A 16,364-nucleotide genomic window follows, 5' to 3' on the forward strand; every position below is an offset into this window, starting at 1 on the left:
TTGCACACAGGTGAAGTTGTCCTTTGTTTATTTGTCTTCTTCGGTTTCTTCCCACTGGCCATATACACTTTTTTCAAGATTTATTTCTTTGGTTTTGTCATTGTAGGTTAGTTTGGCCTTAGATCTTTAATATACGTCAATGTCAATTTATATTTTAGAAAAACGTAATACCTAAATATATCTATAATATGTAACCTTCTGATCTGCGCCTTTCCTTTTAACTATTAAGGGCCTTTTGTGAGAAATTCTATCCGTCTGAATGAGCCATTTCATCAACAACGTATATGAGCTTATGCAGTTTGAATGCACTATAAATGAAGTGAATTGTTATCGTACTTCTCAGAACTGAAGAACTGAACAACGTATATGAGCTTATGCAGTTTGAATGCACTATAAATGAAGTGAAGTATTATCGTACTTCTCAGAAATGAAGTGTTGTCGTACTTGAAACCGTTACTTAAAGTAGCTTGACATTAGGATCCTAATGAAAAAGTACGGTTCAATAAAATTGTTAGATTACGAGGTACAAACAATATTTTTAAACTTACATCGAGCTATTTTGGACATATTTAATTTTTCCAAAATATGAAAAAAGTTGAAATTTTTGTTCTTGAGATTGAATATGCTCTGTTGTTTTTGAATTATTTCAACACGAAAAGGAATTTGGCATTAAAAGACTTTTGAAACTTTAAAATTAACACGCTATTTCAAAGTAGTCAAGTTTATTTTAAGCATATGCTATTTTCTAAAACTTCTACACTTTTTGACTGAGGTTAAGTTTGTAACTTTTTATTGTAGATGTCGTCCATGCATGCCTTTCCAATTTGACATTTCAATCAACTAACAAATATTCACCTTATTTCAATTCGATTTAAGTGCATCCTAAGATATTGTGATAAAGCTGCAACTAAAAACAATTAGAAACTGGTTGGTCCTTAGCCCAAGTTAAGTAAAATTACCTTGGTTCCATATTTTCTCTAGGCTACTCTTTGTCAATGGCCATATTTCAGTTTAGTACTTCCATGCAGATCAGTTCTTTGAAAAAAAATTATTTATATGTATATATATATATATATATATATATATATATATATATATATATATATATATATATATATATATATATATATATATATATATATATATATATATATATATATATATATATATATATATATATATATATATATATATATATATATATATATATATATATATATATATATATATATATATATATATATATATATATATATATATATATATATATATATATATATATATATATATATATATATATATATATATATATATATATATATATATATATATATATATATGTATATATATATGTATATATGTATATATATATACATGGTACGCCTGTACTAACCAGACTGTTTTATATACTGCAATGGAAACCAGTCACGAAAAACTTGTTTTTGACGGGTTAATTCAAGACACTGCTATAGGGTAATGCAATGTATAGCGTGGTTTTCATTGCGTATACGATATTTAAACTGTTGTTTTTTGGGGGGGGGTTTAGGGGGGGAAGGTACCTAGGTTAGATTAGGTAATAATAAATGCTATGCTTTACCAAATATATATATTGAGGTCCCCGTTCCGTCATAAATTCCTTCCTCCGTCCCTGTTGCCAAAAGAGAAACCGTCGTTGTGTAGCCTCTTAGTTGGTTTGTTCTTTGAAAAGTTTACCTAACCAGAACCGTGACTGTAAATGGCGCTACTGGGGGACTTGAATTAACCCGTCAAAATATTTTTTTTCGGGGGGAGGGGGGATTAAAAAAACTTAAAAAACGCATCAAAAATTTGTTTATATTCTTTTTTGTTACATTTTCCCTAACCCCCGCACCCAAATACGGCCCTGGTTGGGTTAGGTTTCCATAGTTTTGTTTCTAAAGTATTATTTTATCATCATCTTCTTTTGTTTTTCATTAGGATTAACCTAAATTCCCTTCTTGGGTGTCTTTCCAATACCCGACAAGTACCCGATCTTCTTCTAAACTAATTCCCTTCTAATGGACGCAAGCTCTCCTTCAGGGAGAAAAGGGGCTCCTTCAAAGACAAAACAATGCCATCTGTGAAATGTTATATATTGTACACCCAAAAACAAAACAAAATGTGTTTTGTCAAAAAAACTTCTGGAAAATTATTCAATGAAAATTTATAGGGACTTAATTCAAAAAAATCGAAAGTCAAAGCCAAGCAGCATCCCAAAAAAACCTTTTAAAACAAGCCTTTTCTTCTTCTAGATTTCACATATGCCATGCATTTACATCTTGTGTTTTCGAAGTTCCCCTCGTTGCTAACTGAAAGTGGAATTTAGTTTTATTTTTTCTAAATGAAACTTTATTTCTAACAAATTCTCTTATCCAAGTCGTATTTACCCAATTTTTAACTTGTAAAACTTACAGTCGCTGTACTTCTACAAATTCATCAACGCTTAATGGTAAACTTTAAAAAAATCTTTTAAAGACAAATCGCTAGTTTTGCCAGTAGACCCTAAAATTAAATAGCATTTTACCGCAGGTGCCTTTTGATACTCCCCAGGCGGCGGGTGCCGATCGTAGCAGAAGTTTGCCAAGCGTGGCAGAGCTACGCGGCACACGTGACATTCTGGGATGTACTCCAGGTAGAGGGAAGCGGGCATCCCCTGGGAAATTCCAAAGTTACCCCAATTACTCCTGAAGGAAGAAATGAACCCCAAATGAGCTCGAATCCCCTCCCCCTAAAGCATATTAATAGCCTGAAAGTTGGTAAATTCAATAATGAGAAAGTTGCCTTTTCTTGTCCTATCCAAACTGACATGCATTATACTACCGACTTCGAAAAATGCTAATTATTGCCATTTTTTGAAAGTCTGAAACCATGTGCGGTGTTAGTGTGCACTCGTTAATAGACCAAATTTGATATAATAGTTAGGAGAAAAGATACTGAAAAGCAAGGCCGTATCCAGGGGGGGGGGGTACCCGGTTTGACCCCCCCCCCGAAATTTTTGACCGAGTCGAAAATTAGTAAAACCTTAGTAAAAACTAGTAAAATTAGTCGAAAACCGAGTCAAAAATGAGTACCCCCCCTCCCCGAACAAAAATCCTGGATCCGCTCTTGCTGGAAAGGGCATCTATTTTGTTTATGCTATCAATTTTAGAGGAACAATATAAGCAGAGGTTTATTTGGAATCTGCTTCATTTTTTCTTAAATTTAGCGTTGTTACTTATAGCACTTTGTTCGAAAAGGTTTTAGAACTACTCCAACATTAGAGTAGCCTATTCAAAATGATAAACACAAAAATGAGAACACGAAATGAGAAACACACAAAAAACACAAAAATGATCTCAGTTTCAGTAAAAAAAAGGTTTGTAACAACGGGGGGACTGACTTTAGACACAGGCTCATAGGTGGAAGCAGGCCTTTGGGTCTATGCCATCCCCTTTACTAAACATATTTTACTAAACATACCTCCGAAATAAATTCTTTCTCGCGCCCCTGATTGATTCATTGATAGTTCATGGCGAGTCATTTTCCGTCTGTGTCCAGAATACCATTACTTTTAATAAGAGAGAGGGAGATAAGAGCCGACGATTATCTTGGGCAGTATCGTCCATGGGGGGGCGGGGGAGGGGGTATGTGCCTCTCGGGTTTCCAAAAATACCTTTTCTGGGTGTATTTTCATCGAAAAATTCCTATTATTGGCAGGCCTATTTTCATTAAAAAATTGAAGACATGACTAAATCCCCCCCCCATAGCAATGAAAAACATATTTTGCCCTCCTCAATGTTCGTGAACTGGCGTCGCTGGTCTTGGGGTCACCGAAACTGCATAATTGAAAAAAATATTTCCCATTCTTTACAAAACTTAGCTTGGCAAATTTTGATTTTCGGCAGACTATCTATTTAGGCAGGAAGGATGGGGAGCCTAGGAAGTAAGTAGGGTTTATGATTGTCTTGCTTAGGTTGGGAAGGTATTAATGATATAATTCTTGTTTCTCATTTTTCGTCTTAAAAGTACAAGGTATCAATCACTTTTGTATATGACCATTTAGAACCAACTGACGCAAACAGTAGTGATCCTGTTTAAGTCAGGATCCCAGATAGAAACATGGTATTTTTATTGGGGAATTTTAATAACCTTGATAGGAAATAGAGGTAGATGGCATCCTAGCCTATGCAAATTTGGCGTAAGAAAGGAAAATATTAACGGTTATAGACTACTGCTACTTTTAAGTGTAACAATCTAGTTGTAACCAAAATTTTTTCACAAAAGTGGCCCATAATTTAACATAGCAATAACAAGACGGTAAGACGGTCAACCCTGTTGATTACATTATAGGAAATCCAAGACTGTTAGGATAGATACAAGATAATTGGGTATATAGAAGTACTTTTATTGATGTTTAAAATAAAACTCACCATCTAGTAGCATCCAGAGTAAATCTAAAGCTGAAATTTCGGAAGGGTAACTGCCTTCCAAGAAGTTATGACTTCAGAAGACTCCAGGATGAGAATCTGGAGAGGAATTTTCCAAGAACAGTTGAACATGAAAGTTAGGGTCTAAAATTTGACATTGTAGAAGATGGAATAATATTAGGAAAATTGTCTACGAAGTAGAAGATGGTGTCATAGGGAGAAAAGCTAGTAACGTCGACAGGAGTACTAGCAAAAACGCTTCAAACCGGGTAGAAATTTCGATGAATTAGTACAAGCAGGGGTGGCTTGAAGGACCAAGGCCAACGTGGTGAGATCCCATCATTTAAACGACTCATAGGTCACATTATACGACCCGCAAAAATTTATTATAATCAGTCTTCTGTCATTTACGGAGTCTTCTGTCAGTCTTCTGTCACTACGGAGACAAACAAGAAGCTAAAACGGAATACATCATGCGTAACTAAGGACAGCTAACAGGAGAAGGAAAATACAACGTAGACTGTCTGATAAGGCCAAAATAGACAACTTAAATGACTTCACAAAAAGTAGGGGCTTAATCTGAACGACCAGACAAAAGCAAGTCATACACGAGCATAAGAAGGTTTTAAAGCATGAGTTGCTACCTGTCCAGTCCCTTTGAACCTGGTTTAATTTAACTGACTCAATGGAAAAACGACATTAGAACATTAAAATGAAATGATAAAATAAAACGAATCTATTCTACTTACAAGCAAATTCGGTATTTGATATCTACAACTGAAGCTAAGTTTTTTTAAATCAGCCATTTTTTTTTTACTGAGAAGTTTGGAAATGTAAGTCTTTCTAGGAGAGAGAAATACAACTTAGACTGTCTCAGTATTGAGCACCTGGGACCTCAATAAGCTCAAAATAAACGACTTTTACGACTTTTTAATACCAGAGGGGGTGAACCCCCCCCCCCTTTCCAAGCCACCTCTGAGTACAAGGAGTATTTGAGTAAAAGGTCATATGAGAATAAGAGAAAATGAAGGGAAGTAAAAAAGACCTTAAAGTTAGAATTAAAGAGATGTGAAGTGGAGGTCATGAAGTGAAAAATATTATATTTGCAAGTTTAGAAATTGAGAATAAGTAGTGAATCTGGACTTTTACCGAGAAGTTTGAAATATAAGTCTTTCCAGAAGAGGGAAATACAACTTAGACTGTCTCAGAATTGAGCACCTGGGACCTCAATGAGGTCAAAATAAACGACTTATACGACTTTGTAAAACCAGGAGAGGGTGTGATGATAAATTGACTGGGCTAAATTGACGTTGTCAAAATTTAAGTTCTCTATCTATTGCTTTCTTGGTCTGCCTCGTGGACGGAGGCCATGGAGAGACCCTTCAAATGTTATTTTTGGGAGGCGGCTTGGCTCCATTCGCTTGAAGTAGCTGAACCAACACAGTTGCTGTTTCTTGATTTTACTGAGAATGGCTTCAATCGACTGGAGCCTTTGGCGAGTATCCGTATTCGTGATGCAGTCGGTGTATTTGATTCCAGCGATAGGACGATCTCATCTCGAAAGTTAGAAGCTTTCTTCCGTCTTCAGTGTTCAGTGTCTATGTTTCGCATCCATACATGACTATGGGAATTACTAAACTGTTAAATAGGCACATTTTGAGTTTGTTGGATAGATTGTTAGTTTTCTGAAGGTTTGCTAGTCTTGGAAAGCTAGAGCTAGCAAGTGCAAGTCTAAGTTACATGTCAGGGCTATGACAGCTATCAGAAGGGAGTAGATCACCAAGAGACAAGACATGGTTAACCGTTTTAACCTGTCTTCCGCCTATGGTGACAACGGATGGGTTGTCTAATTCATGTCTCGTAGTTATCATGACTTTGGTTTTGTTGACATTGATCTCCATGCCAAACGGCTTAGTGGCATCATAGAGTTTATTAGCTTGTGTCTGAGAAGTGCCTAAACTAACAGACCCCATTAATCATCCTTTTTATGAACAAGCGTCTGATTCAGTCGATGAAATAGCTTTAGTGGAGTTCCTAGGTCATATCCTTGTATGGTATATTCGATAAATACAGTAAGGTGATTTGAGCTGTGTACGAGAAAAACATTACTGCAGTTAAGCTAAGAAATAAGGTTAGCATCTGTTTTGGTAATGAATCACGAATTAAGCAGGGTTGTGTTGTATGCTCATTAATATGGATTGTTTTGGTGGAATTTATTTTAAGGAGCATGGCAAATAGTAAGTGAGAACATGGAGTCAAATGAGAAGATACAGCTTTCCTATACCTAGATTATACAGATGATCGTTGTGTACTAGATAATAATGCTAGCAAATTGAATGCATTTTGGAGGTTTTAAGATCTCAAGGTACAAGAATAGGTCGGAATTAATTTTAAGAAGACTAACTTGCTCAGATTAGGAATAAATGAAAAGTTGATATTGGCTATTTGATGTTGGCAAAATACACAAGGCTCAGAAGGGGATACTTTTATAAAATAGAAAATGATTTTGAATGCAAATTACGAAACCAAAGAAGTACAACTTGAATTTAAGCCTCTTAAACCATGTTTTAAGAAACATGGCAAAGGGTATGTGAGAATATGGAGTCAAATGAAAAGGCAAAACTTCCCTATACCTAGATTATACAGATGATCTTTGTGTACTAGATAAAAATGCTAGCAAATTGAATGCATTCTGTGGGTTTTAAGATCTCGAGGTGCAAGAATAGGTCTGAATTGATTTTACGAAGACTAAGTTGCTTAGATTAGCAATAAATAAAAAGTTGATATTGGGTAGTTGATGTTAGCAAAATAGACAAGGGTCAGAATGGGATACTCTTATAAAACAGAAAATGATTTTTAAATGTATATTACGAAACCAAAGAAGTACATCTTGAAAACAACAGGTCCTTGGCCGGTAGGCAAACAAAGAAGAAAACAACAACCATATGAATATCTCACCTGTATACAAAAAGGCTTCCTCAGCATCGAAAAAGACGGGAAAAAACTACCCCGTAACAATCTATAAAAAATAAAAAAATAAATAAAAAGAGAATACAAAGAAAAAATCAAAACAAATTACACCACAGTTAAATATGCTGTTACATGCATTAGCTCCTAGGAGCGCTGCTATACATGCTATTAAGATCAACACATCCTTGCAGATTTTTTTTTAAATTTTTACCGTTTCCATCTCTAAAAGTAAGTATTTTTCATATACTCATTTCTTTATTATAGTCTTTTTTATATTAATAATGATTTACTTTTCACTGTTTTATATTGCAGTTATGTCTTTGGAGTAAATAAAAGCATAGTATTTCAATCTTTAATTCGTAACCTATAACAGTATAGGCTACTCCATGTAAAGACCTCTGAATTATAATATGCAATAAATGAGGTACTCTTCTCAGCAACATAGAACCAACTGTTGAGGGGTAGCCCTTTATATTATTCTCTTCTTCCATGGTTTTTAAAATGAGTGGGTATTTTATATATTTGTTAAATTTTTCTTTTTATTCTTTTCTGATTTATGATTCTTCCTCTTTAAAATTCAATTCTTTTTCTTTGTCAAGGCCGAGAACGTCTTTTTGCACACAGGCGAAGTTGTCCTTTGTTTATTTTTCTTCTTCGGTTTCTTCCCACTGGCCATATACACTTTTTTCAAGATTTACTTCTTTGGTTTTGTCATTGTAGGTTAGTTTGGCCTTAGACCTTTAATATACGTCAATGTCAATTTATATTTTAGAAAAACGTAATACCTAAATATATCTATAATATGTAACCTTCTGATCTGCACCTTTCCTTTTAACTATTAAGGGTAAATGAAGTGAAGTATTATCGTACTTCTCAGAAATGAAGTGTTGTCGTACTTGAAACCGTTACTTAAAGTAGCTTGACATTAGGATTCTAATGAAAAAGTACGGTTAAATAAAATTGTTAGATTACGAAATACAAACAATATTTTTTAAAATTACATCGAGCTATTTTGGACATATTTAATTTTTCCAAAATATGAAAAAAGTTGAAATTTTTGTTCTTGAGATTGAATATGCTCTGTTGTTTTTGAATTAATTCAACACGAAAAGGAATTTGCCATTAAAAGACTTTTGAAACTTTAAAATTAACACGCTATTTCAAAGTAGTCAAGTTTATTTTAAGCATATGCTATTTTCTAAAACTTCTACACTTTTTGACTGAGGTTAAGTTTATAACTTTTAGTGTAGATGTCATCCATGCATGCCTTTCCAATTTGACATTTCAATCAACTAACAAATATTCACCTTATTTCAATTCGATTTAAGTGCATCCTAGGATATTGTGATAAAGCTGCAACTAGAAGCAATTAGAAACTGGTTGTTCCTTAGCCCAAGTTAAGTAAAATTACCTTGGTTCCATATTTTCTCTAGGCTACTCTTTGTCAATGGCCATATTTCAATTTAGTACTTCCATGCAGATCAGTTCTTTTTTTTTTAATTCTGAGCAAGCTGGTTACCAATAACCAGAGGTGGTACTAGCTAAAAATTTTTGGGGGAAGGCAATGGATTTTATCGATTGTCGGGTTATTTTTACCGACTGATTTGGTGATATTGTTGTTAAAATTACTTTATTTTTTTTTACCGATTGAGACTAATCTTCATTCATTGATTTCAGGACATTTACGTCCATTCTTCTAATTATTTATATATATATATATATATATATATATATATATATATATATATATATATATATATATATATATATATATATATATATATATATATATATATATATATATATATATATGTATGTATGTATATATATATACATGGTACTCATGTACTAAACGTACTCTTTTATATACTGCAATGGAAACCAGTCACGAAGAACTTGTTTTTGATGGGTCAAGTCAAGACGCCGCTATTGAGTAATACAATGTATAGCGTGGTTTTCATTGCGAATAGGATATTTAAACTATTGTTTTTTGGGGGTTGTAGGGGGGGGAAGGTACCTAGGTTTGATTAGGTAGTAATAAATGCTACGCTTTACCAAATATATATATATATATATATATATATATTATATATATATATATATATATATATATATATATATATATATATATATATATATATATATATATATATATATATATATATATATATATATATATATACGTATATTTATATATATAATAATAACATTTATTCACGCACCATCTACAAAAATACATTAGAGTGGAGCATTACAAAAAGTAAAACGAAAAAGTCACCAGCTTCAATAAGAAAAAGATACAACACTCATTGTAATTCACGACACTCAAATAAATGCAGGTGAGAAACGTCGTCTATCTAATTTAACTTTTAGCACTGAATTATTTTGAATGCTTGACCATTGTTTGGATGGCTCTTTAAGACCAAATTTTTCAAGGCGGGAATTCCTATAAAACTTGGGTATGTACAGTAAAAATTTTGCAAATTTATAATAGCATTTTTTGACGTTTTCAGTGTCTCTCACTGACAGCATATGGGATGCACCGGCAAGGCAGGTTATGTGTGGTAAGCACACTGAAAAATAAATCGAGGCGAAAGATTTCCTGGAGTAGCGTCCGTGATTCGGTAATACAGACGCATAAGCACATTTAATGGCTTTAGTGGTTTTATTAACAATTGCTTGTCTAGTTTTAATGATTGTTTCCGCAATCATAATACCAAGATATCTCAGCTCCGATACCGTAGGGAAAACATGCTTTCCGAGAGTGACAGAATCCCTTTGCGGTGCATCAAAGGACACAAATTCACACTTATCAATATTGATAGAAAGCCCAATAGATTGAAAGTCACTTAGGAGTCGATTCAGGTTCTCTTGTTAGTCTGCTTTGGATCTACTGAGCAGAAGGGCGTCATCGGCGTATACCAAGTAAGATAGGTCAGTGCCATGCAGTAGGAGAGAGGGCAAGATACGGTCAAGAATCTTGGAGATGGCATGTTTGAAAAAAAGAGGACTAAGAACGCTGCCTTGCCTCACACCTCTTCTGATTTTTACAGGATCTGAGATTGTACCTTTCCACTTGAACACAGTCAAATTTTCGTACCAAAATTTCAGAGTACTCACTATGCTCGAACTTACTTCCTTGTGCAGTAGAGCATTCATTGCTTGCAAGTAATTGACGCTATCAAAACGCTTTCGATATATCAATAGTGCACACATACAGAGGCAATTTTTTTCTTTCCGAGTCCATAAGTACGTTAGCCAGAAGGCGGTGAGCCTCTGGGAACCCAAGACTTTTCTTGAATCCAAGCGGATTGTCCCCAAAGTGTCCAGTATCAAGCTCAGAGAAGATCACATTTTCAAACACTTTGCTCAAGATACGCGAGACGGTTATGGGTCTATAAGATTTGCATTTGTTTGGATGTTTTCCTTTTTGGCGACAGATGAAATGACTCCTTTCAGGAAAGAGTTTAGAACAAAACCTCTGGTGATGCATATCTTGAAGATGGAAATAGAAGCAATCAGGTAAGTGCTTGAGGTGTTTTATTGAAAGACCATCACTGTCCATCCCATTCTTTGCTTTGGAAAGTACTTTTCTGACAGCTACCTTGGTATTCTCAAGGGAAATAGGAACAACGCAATGCTGCCCTGAGAAACGTACAAGCCAGCTGAAAACCTCAGTTTCATATTGATTGGCTATAGTAAGATTCTCATCTCCATATATCGAAGTATAGTAAGGAGTGCCAATCATGTAGTGTCAGAGAACTACTAGATGGACGATTGTCTGGTCTGATTAGGCTTAGCCACGATTTTTATCTCCAGTGAATTCTTGCCGGGTGATTCGGTACCTCTTCATTTCAGCTTTATATTTTCGTTTTGTGCTCCGTTTCAGCTCGAATACAGTCCCGCGTAGCGGTCTACCACAAGCAATCCAAATGTTTAGGCAGGTTTTTGTATGTCGTTTTGCCGACTGGAGTTCAGTGGATTTGGACCACACTGGTTTTTCTGCCCCAATTTCGGCTTGTCTTGTAGGAACTGCTTTCGCTTCGGCAACTTTCATAGCATGGGTTACTTGATGGTAATAAGAGTTAAAATCAACCATGGCTGAGACATCGGAAGGGCCAGAGCAAAGTAGATGAAACGGAACTTTGATGCAACTTAGGACTGAAGCAACAGTGGTGACGTAGAGGGGAATATTGCATTTCTCCCAATTCTGCTTGTATACCCACTTCCTGGAACAAGTGTGAAAGTGTTGTGTGTTGGCTGCATCTGAAACGAAAGTCCGGAATGGTCACTAATCGGATTATCGGTGCAAACTGTAACTGGAAGACTAGAAATGGATGTACATGAAAGTACGTAAGGTGCATAAAGTACCTTACAACAGTCAGAACAACATCACTCAATCGTCAATCAGCTCCTTCAATCACCTCCTTCAGCTCCGTCATTCCACAGTTTTCACCAGTGACCACTGATATGGTTACTTTAAAAGTGAATTTTCGAGCCTGATCCATCATTGTCAAATCAATATAAAAGGGAGCTTGATGATTGCTTAGGCCAATCAATTGATGAGATCAGTTTTGTTGTTACTCGATCTGCGGTTATGGGTGAATTTCTAAGATACAAAAGAAAACTTCTCGTAATGTTGATGGTCTCTGTGCACAGCATCTAAGATGTGAGTACCCTCTCCTGATTGAGCATCTGACCTTACTCCTTCAGATGATATTCTTTTGCGGTATAGCTCCTGATTTGTTCAGTACTGGAGTAATAGCCCCGGTATTAAAAAGGGCAAAGCCCAAGGACCAATGTTCTTCTTTTAGACCAATTACGGTGTCACCGGTTTTATGCAAAGTTTTTGAGTATCTAATTATTGATGAGATATATGATAAGTGTTATACACCGGATAACCAATTCGGCTTCAAGAAATGAGCAGGCCGTGACCATGCTCACCATTTGGTTGCTAATATACATCTACATGGTCATGAAAATAATGAGGTATTATAAATTGCTGGGTTAGACCTATCTAGAGCTTATGAAACGGGTAAATATACGAACATCTAACTGACTGCTTATAAGCAAGGAGTTAATATTTCTGTTATCAAATTAATACGTGATATGTATAAAAAGTTAAATACCAGAGTTAAATTCACTATCTCACCTGGTACGGTGGAACTCACTCCTTCAGTTCCAGTAAAAAAGGGTATTGGACAGGGCGCTCTTACTTCTTCCCCTCTGTTTAATAATACTGTCATTGTGCCACAACAGAACGTTCTAACCACATGTATCTTTAATGGTATTGATATTTCACTAGCTAACTATGCTGATAACATCCTTGATACTAATAGAACAGCCTTTGGAATTGAGGAAAGTTTTGGAATTCTTGATAGGGACTATAAACGTATTGGTCTTCGATTTAATGAGAGTAAGACTGAGTTCCTGGTGTTCAATCACCGTTCAGATTGCCCGACAAATGTTCAGTTAGGTGAACATGTTATTAAAGCACAAAATACACTGACGTATCTGGGCGTACCGATTGGGTCAAATCTTCACATCACGCGTCAACTTTTGAAAGATTTTTTTGCCAGAAAAGCTAGAAATGCGTATGCTTTACTAGTTGCGTTAAAGTTTAAATTTAACCACCGTATCTTAGCTAGCGTTTATAATGCATTTGCTGTTCCGTATCTACTTGCCCTTGCACCATTTTGGTCTCTTCTTACTGCTTCAGATATTAGGGATATACGGAAGTGTTTCTACAAGTATGCGAAATATTTGCTACGGCTACCTCTCTGGACTAATAACAGCTCCCTATCCTCTCGGTATAGAGTTGCAAGTCCAGTGTCCGCGGAGCAGAAAAGAAATGAGAGATATTGGAGGCAGATTATTGGTGAAAGCACCTTTGAAATTGTTCTTCGTTGATCATATGTTTGTTCTTACGTATAATTGCCCATATTTGTATTTTTTTTCTTGTCTGTTCTTCTTTATTTTGGTTCTGTTTGTCTTTGTCAGAATTTATTTGTTTCTTTTCGTTTTCTTTCTTTATGCTCCATCAGTGGTGTATTTTACATTTACGATGGGCAATAAATTTATACATACATACATACATAAAGAACAATCATCTTTAACCAAACATAAGACAAGAGCTCTAATTGACACAAATGCAAGAGGAAGGAGGCAAATTGTATTTTTAATCTAGGGGAGGAGGGTACTTTCTTGTTTTTTTTTTCAGCAAAAACACCAGAAGGGTGTTTTTCAAGTTAAATACCAAGAAAAGATAGTTCTAAAAATCTGGTAGGGGCAATTGCCCTTTCTCTGAATTGGAGCCCCTGACATTGCTGCAACTATTATCAAACTAATTCAATGCATTTATAATACACAAACTTCTTTTTCCTCAACATACATCAATATAATCAAATATATAATAAGAAATTTATTTAAACTGATAAAACCTTGGTTTGAATTTACTTTTTTGGTTTTAAAAATTCAAACCAAATTATTTTTTTTCAATTTAAAAATTATTACCTTTGAAAATTAAAAATTTATACATTTAAAAATTGTTTTTTATTTTATAAAGGTATTCCCTGCCATTAGTGTTTCACAAAAGCTTTTTTTGTGTACTAAAAAATGGAAAATTAGGAGCCTATAAGGGATTTTATAAAATATTGACGCATTAGATGCTCACAGCTAGAACAAAACAATATTAACTAATTATCTAATAACTAATACAAATCAACTCAACTCCATTTAGCTAAAACCTCATGCAGCCCAATCCCTATTCAATTCAATCCCCGCTCAACTTGACTTTCAATCAGTTCAACCCCATTCAACTCAGCCTTACTTACCTCAACCCTATTCAACTGAAATCCTAGAAATAATTCTAATCCATCTGAACGTTCATTCGCCCAATTCCTCTACCACTCACACCCATGTGCCTCCCTCCCATTAAACTTAGCCCCCTGGAAATCATCCCTTGTAACTCAATTCTATCCTTCCTAATATACTGCTCCCATTAAAATCAAATCGCCTTAACTCAACAATATAACTGACAAATTTAATTCGACTAGTTTTGTCAGAAATTTAACCAAAAATGAAATGGTTTTTATTCACTGTTTAGTTTCGATTACTTATATACTGTCTTTTATTATAGTTTAGGTCAGTTAAGAAAAAGGTTTTAATATCGGATGTTTTGATAATGGTAGCATGGTATATGCTGCTGTGATAGGTTTTTTTTTTATAACCCTTCTAAGCTGAAAGAAAACTCCTCTGTTGTATTTATAAACTTACTTGCTCCTCCCTCCTCGATTCATGCTCTGGCATTTGGGTGCGATAGGGTTTGTATTGAGTTTGTTGTTTAAATGAGTTTGTTCTTTTATTGAGTCTGTTGTATTTGTATTGAGTTTGGCGATAATCAAACGTGGAATTTCTGAGCAGCATTCAGTTTGGAGAAACGACCAATAGTCACGTAAGCTGGCTCCAGATTCTCCAACTAAGATGACATAACTGCTGTTGCCCAACAACAACTGCTGATGCCCATCAATTATTAGCTAGAATTATTTTTTATCTTTCATTATATTAATACTTCTCTGCATAACAGCTTGACCGTCTTCTTGTAACCCGGAAAAAAAAGAATATATTCTATATAGCCTGGGACACGAATTTCGGGAGGAAGGTGTAAGGTTGTCCCTTACTTACAGGGCTAATAAATTTGGTAGCGTGATACAAACTGAGGTGTTTGGTAAGAAATCGGTACTCAGAATTCAGTGACAACTGATTTTATTTATGAAAGAAGATAAAAAGAAAAATATTCTAATTCTGTTTATGCTGAATACTTCCACACCTCTTCTAGGTCTAAGGTCTAATGATCTACTTGTTCAAACCCACCAATGTTTACCGACAGAAAAGATTAAATTAATCCTAAGCTAACGAATGTTTCTACTTAAAAAGGTTACACTTGAACAGCTAGTCAAGGCTTGAGTTCTGGGTTATTAAAATCCTTTAGTTCAAGCTATTTTTGAGCTAAGCTAAGAATAACCGTACTTGCTTTTAATTCAAATTTTCATTAACCCAAACCAAGAGATTCTCTTATTATTTCTTGAAAGGGCTGCGTATTGTTTGGACCTTTATCAAGCTTTAACTTTAGCAGGGAAAGCTTAATTGAAAATATCTGGACATAAAGGTTTGGAAATTCTTACGTTGATAATATTGTTCCATTTTCCCCTAAACCTACCTGTTTAAACATTAAGGTTGCCTTTGTATAAACATGTAGTACGGGGTTAACGAAATAAAAGGATGATTAAAAAGGGAACGGTTTTCCTCTTCGTATAAACGTCTAAAGATTGCACAAAGGGGGGGGTGTTGTTAATTAATGTTATTGTATAATAATTCCAATTTTTGGACATAAGGTCCTTATAAAGTCAAGCTAAGCCTCAAAGGACTCTAGGCTGACAAGGGGAAGCACAAATGGCTCTCATAGCTTTCTCTTCTTGGTTAAGGTTTCCTTTCCTCTTTAAACCCTCAGTTATTAAAAGCTTAAATTTCTGGGAAGAAATTTAATTTGGCTTATTCTAACCTTAAAATACTGTTTTGTCCAAATGGCTCAAGGCTTTGCTAAGTGAAATATATTAACTGAAATATCAACCACCAAATGAATAAAACCTAATAAGAATCTTAAGGTATTTCCGGGTCTAATAAATTTAATTAGATTACACATCTTTTTATTAATCACGAAGGACCTCGGGATTACATCACTATTAGTAAGATTCAAAACCCTCTATAAATCTATTGGCAACCCTCAAAGGGGAATTTTAGCCCTAATTACAGTTTGTGGCTTAAATGAAAGTATTAAATTAATTCAAAGTAGGATCTTGATTTAATCCCAGCGATAGACATTTCTCTGAAGTTTGTTACTTTATTTTAGTGTTATTCTCAAAGGAAATTCTTGCAGGCTAGTAGTAGCTTTTTATCCTAATTCATAAAGAA

This window comes from Artemia sp. Qi Xiang Cuo, chromosome 16 (genome assembly GCF_049724085.1).
Source record: "Artemia sp. Qi Xiang Cuo chromosome 16, ASM4972408v1, whole genome shotgun sequence".
Lineage (NCBI taxonomy): Eukaryota > Metazoa > Arthropoda > Branchiopoda > Anostraca > Artemiidae > Artemia > Artemia sp. Qi Xiang Cuo.